Raw genomic sequence first — 5,500 nt, forward strand, 5'->3', positions numbered from 1 at the left:
AAAGCTGTGACACACTGATCTCCAATAAACCACCAGAAAACCATAAGTGGCTCAAGTGATAGAGCACTGGCCTTGAGCTGAAGAGATAAGGGACAGCGACAAGGCCCAGACTTCAAGCCCCATAACTGACTAAAAATAAGTAAATAAATATTTAGCTAAAGTACAAAGTAAGTTTGGAAACATAAAAATACAAATGTAGAAATCAGTGAGTTCTTTCAATACTGGATACTTCCACACAAAAGATATCCAATAACTAGAATTTTCCAAGCAGTGCTGGCATAGGCAGTACATATACTAAAATTAGAACAGTACAGAGAAGACTAGAATGCACCTTGTGCCAGGATGACACACATATTCATGAAATATTCTACATGTATTCTTCTCATATATAGAACTGAGACCCCAAACACAACCTCTGATGTAATTATACCCAAGGGATGATTAAGGTGTCGGACATGGGGGAGTGATATTTCATTGTGTAAATACTTTGAAATATTAACAGACAGTTTAAAAATGAGTATCAGAAAGCTGAAATCTGCTTTGAATGGGTAGAGGCTAGTAAGAGTGGGAGAAGAGTGGAAGAAAAAAATGTATAAACACAGTTATAATATGTGATGTACTTGATGTATTAGAAAATAAGTCAATGTAAGGATGGTGAGACAAATGACAAGGGGAAAATCAATGTAACAGAAATATACACAAGACAATATTTGGAAATGATCTGGGGAGGGAAAGTAGAAAATTGAGGGAAGGAGTAACAAGGTTGACAAGAAATGTTCTCATTACCTTACTAACGTAACTGTAACTCCTCTGTACATCACCTTGACAATAAAAAAATGAAACAAAGTGAAAAATTACTTGATGCACATACAGGAAAAAGGAAGTAGGAAACTTGGTGTGACTGATGGGGGAAGGAATAACTAGGAATGGAATGAAGAATGATGGAAAGAGTGACCAATCAAAATGTAATAGATAATGATACATCTATAGCTAATCTTTATCTCTATCTATCTATAGCTATGTTATACATATAGATGGAGATATAGAGAAATGAGAGAGAATTGGACATGTTAAATTGTAACCTCTCCATTCAACCATTTTTAGATTTAAAAGGAATCAATTGGGGAGTTCTCCAGGAAGACTCAATATAAGAACTGCATGAATTATGACTTAATTATGAAATTATACATCATTGATATGTCTGGAAGGAAGTGATAGATAAATATAGAAAGAATCACTACCCAACCTGGCTTAGACACTCCTAAGAATCAGTCACTTGCAGTTAGCTGTAAACCTATTTCTAAATCCTTGGTGTACCAAAGTGAAGGTGTATATGACTTGCTTAGAAAGAGATTAATACATTGCTGTTCTGTCAAAGCAGCTAGCACCTTGTGACTTGTGGTTGAGTTGCCCCTTTGTGATCCTCTAGTGTCTTGTTCATGGCGGTGAGGAAGATGAGCAGAATGTGAATTAAATGAGAGGAAAGGCAGACTGTATTCACAGAGTGACAGTTGGTTTGGACATCTCTATATCTAACTGGGGTGACTTTCTAAGAACAGATGAATACTGCTTTGAAAATTTCCTCATGTGTCCAATATAAACTAGCAATTACAAGAAGAGGATTCTATGAAATACAATTCCCAGCTTAACAAAGTTAATATAAATTGATCTAGCAAATATCTAATTAATGGTATCTCCTCTAGAAACCACCATGCTAAATTCTAACAACAGAGACCAATTTGACCTGTTTTGAACTTTATATGAATAAAATCTCCAAGAAATACCTTTGTGTCTCCTTGCTCTTGCTAGCATTAAAATTACTAATTCATTCTTGTGATTGTATGTCATTAGTTGGGATTTGTTTCTTTCATTTCTCTATCCTGTTTTGCTAAATGATTTGGCCACAACGTATTTTTCTATTCAGAAATCCATGTTCAGTTTGTTTTCATGGTCAACTAATGTCAACAATGATTATATATTAAGAAAAAAATATATAAAAAGTCATCCAGTGACCTTTCACTAAACAGTAAAGCAAAAACAGAACATGCTTAAGGAGCTAGGACTTTTCAAGGTGACTTAAAAATACCATCTCAACAATGTTTGTTATCACAGACCATGTCAACTATGACTCATCGTTATATAAAATGTTGCTTGGCATGAGATACTAAAATATACATACATATACATACATACACATTTAGAGAGGTACCTTGACAAATGTTATACATTTAAAAACTAAGGAAAATTATCTGTGGCAGTTGACTGTTATATTTTCCTCACGTTATTAGAACTATGGAATGTCAAAGAAGTAAGATGAACTTAAGTCATAAAGAGGTTCACAGAATAAGATTGTTAACAAAACTTCATGTTTTTATTCTTGCTGACTTATTTTCAAATAAGATGACTTTTTTTTAAATTTCTAAATTTCTTAATAATGCTAGCACCACTTATTTTCAAAGACCTAAATTGACCTGTTACCATATTCTCTCCTGTTTTAAATGTACATGTTGTACTGAACTGAGAAGATTTATATTTAACAAAGTATTCCAATTGCTTATTGAATAATTGTTTATGTTTCTAATGTGAGTGCAAAATTTATTTGATGAATTGTTTAGTAGTTAAATAATTTTGTGTAGACTTTTGTCAGTGGATATATGCCAGTATTCTCATAAAATAAATGAGAAGTGCCAGGTACACTTCATTATTTCATTATAATTTGAGTCAATAAAGAGGTCTTGAATAAATATTTTTGATAGAGATCTCAAATGTATTGTTTGATTATAATTTTACTGACCAAATATTTACAGTAGGCATAATTTATTATAACTAATTCTATACTTGTAATTGGTAATGAGATTTAACCTGACAGATTTTTGGATTAGTGTTTTGCTCTATTGCAGTGGCTGATATAAATATTTCAGAGGACGGCATTGCAAAATCTTTGAAATCAATGTTAAGAAATTTACTGGTTAACACATTGCTCATGGCTTTCATTATATAAATAAGCTTTTAAATGGGGCTAATATTTCTGTGTGACTTTTAGAAATGAAGAAAACTCAATAACTTTGAATGTGAAAATGAGTCACATTTTTAGTTGTAGAAAACAAAATAGATACAAGTAATTAATCAGAATTAGAATTACACTTTTTTCAAAAATCAGGATTATGTATACATCTTTCCTAAAAGTAAAATAAATGCCCATTCTGTGATGTAAAACAATAGAGAAATGCCATTCTCAAAAAAAAAAAGAACTCTGTTATGTTTTATTAAAGCAAATATGTATTACAGGATTATCTGGATCTTTTGGACAGTTGCAAATGGCTTGATATTAAATCTGTGTATATACACTTTTTAAATAACAAAAGACAATTTGGTGAAAAGGACATGCTGTATAATTTAGTCAGTCCTTTCTTGTTATTATGGAAGAATGATATTAAACAGAATGTTACTAAAATGCTCAATCTCTTGGGAGTTGTACATCTAATAGAATCTACAGTACTTCACAGGTAGGAATGCTTTTATCACAAACTGACTTCACTTTACAGACTAAAGTATGCAAAATGCAGGCATGTAGCTAAGTACTGAAGTGCTTTCCTAGCATACATAAGGCCCTGGATTTTATCTTATTGATATAAAATAACAAATAAAACTTGGACACATAATGCGACAGGTTAGAGAAGGAAGAATGAGGAAGAGCTTTCATTTAAAAAAAGAAACAGCTACTGAAAACATTGTATTTTCTTCACTATAATAATATCTGAATTTCTTTATATCGCCTTTCTTTGTTCCCTGAGCTTGACTATTTCTAACTGAACTTGAGAGTCTTAAAACAATGTAAATCAACATTTAGTTGTCAGAAAATCCAATACTTCTCTTTCCTCTCAAGTTTATATTAAGTTTTCTTAAGAAAGGCATGTCAATACCCTGACTGACAGTTGATAAATTCCAACAGCAACCTTATAGATTAGAAATTATTCTTGCATATAACTACTCTAAATTTGAGTTGGGATAACTTTATCATCATTTTCTAGTATATGTCAATGAATATTTCATTTCTTGTAGCTTCTTAATTGCGTCTACATTATCCTGTCAATTTCTCACATTATGTGAGATGATATTAAGATTTTTTTGTCCTGATTTTCACTTAATTTTCTTGCTCTTTATATCCATGTCTTTGAATATATGGTGCTTTGAGCTATTTCTTTCTATACGAAAGTATTTTGAAATTAATAACACATTTCAGAATAATTGCTCTGTTTTACCAATACTTAGTTTCCCAAATATGTTTTTAGATTCTCTTATTCTATTTCCTATTCAAAATATTGTTATATTTTTTTATTGTTGCTATTGTTCATGCAGGCACCGTTAGAAAGAAAGTATTACAGGAAACAGTAATCATCACTAAAGCCTTAAAAAAGTTTAAATGAGAATATTGTACTAAAAGCTTAATGCTAATGGCTCATGCCTCTAATTTTATGTAGTCTGGAGGCTGAGATCTGAGGCTCACAGTTCAAAGTTAATTGGAGTTGGAAAGTATATGAGACTCTTATCTCCAATAAACCAGAAGAAATAAAAACCTGGATGGAAAGCTGTGGTTCAAGTGGTAGAGAACTTACCTTGAACCAAAAATCTAAGTTACAGTGACCAAACTTTTAAGTTCAAGCCCCAATACCATCAAAAAGAAAAAGAAAACAAATTGATTAAAAAATACTTCTCTTCATTTTCTTTGAAATTAATTACTACCCTTCTACATTATGCTAGAGTGATAGCTACAGTCTGTCCTTGTGTGGTAATGCCAGGCAGGGCTTAGTTATGAAACAGGAAAGTGATGTCTTATACCTTCTTCTTGGTCTCCTTCTTCAGTGTCTCCATTGACTATAAATTTATTCTTTCAGATATTTCAGCCATATCAGTTAAGAATTAATTGATGTTCTTCTGGTAGAGACATTCACTAAACTGAGGATGAAAATGGCCTTAAAATTTAAGTATCTTTTGGGATTTTAATAATAAAATTTGAATCTGTCATGTTGGAGCTTGATTTTATTTGGACAGGAAAATGAGATAAGGTTTTTAAATTTACAAGTGACCCATTATTTTCTCTTTCATAGTATCCTAAAGTACTTAAGTCAAATACTGAATACTCTCATAAGAAACATTAGAACAAACTATTGTATCCCGTTGTTATTTGGGCCTGGCTTACTTCACTTAATATAATTTTTTCCAAGTCTTTCTAATTCCTAACAATGGGGCCAGGTCATTCTTTCTGATGGAGGCATGGAATTCCATTGTGTGTGTGTGTGTGTGTGTGTGTGTGTGTGTGTGTGTGTGTGTGTGTGTGTGTGTGTGTGTATCACATTTTCTTGATCCATTCATCTACTGAGGGGCATTTGGGTTGGTTCCATATAGTTTCCCTTATTTGCAATAACTGGGACACGCAGAAACGATCAACAGCTACATACATATGACCAGATAAGATGATGTTAAGTGAAATGAACCCCAA

At 32.2% G+C, this 5,500-nt stretch overlaps 1 non-coding gene across 1 annotated transcript; it reads left to right on the forward strand.

The window, feature by feature from the left end:
• The first annotated feature begins 270 nt into the window (after positions 1-270).
• On the forward strand, positions 271-377 carry LOC138834877 (U6 spliceosomal RNA). Its single transcript, XR_011374285.1, has one exon. It is a non-coding gene; the product is annotated as a U6 spliceosomal RNA (small nuclear RNA).
• Positions 378-5,500: the final 5,123 nt, after the last annotated feature.

Source organism: Dipodomys merriami, unplaced genomic scaffold, assembly GCF_024711535.1.
Source record: "Dipodomys merriami isolate MVZ:Mamm:240054 unplaced genomic scaffold, mDipMer1.0.p SCAF_1, whole genome shotgun sequence".
Taxonomy (NCBI): Eukaryota; Metazoa; Chordata; class Mammalia; order Rodentia; family Heteromyidae; genus Dipodomys; species Dipodomys merriami.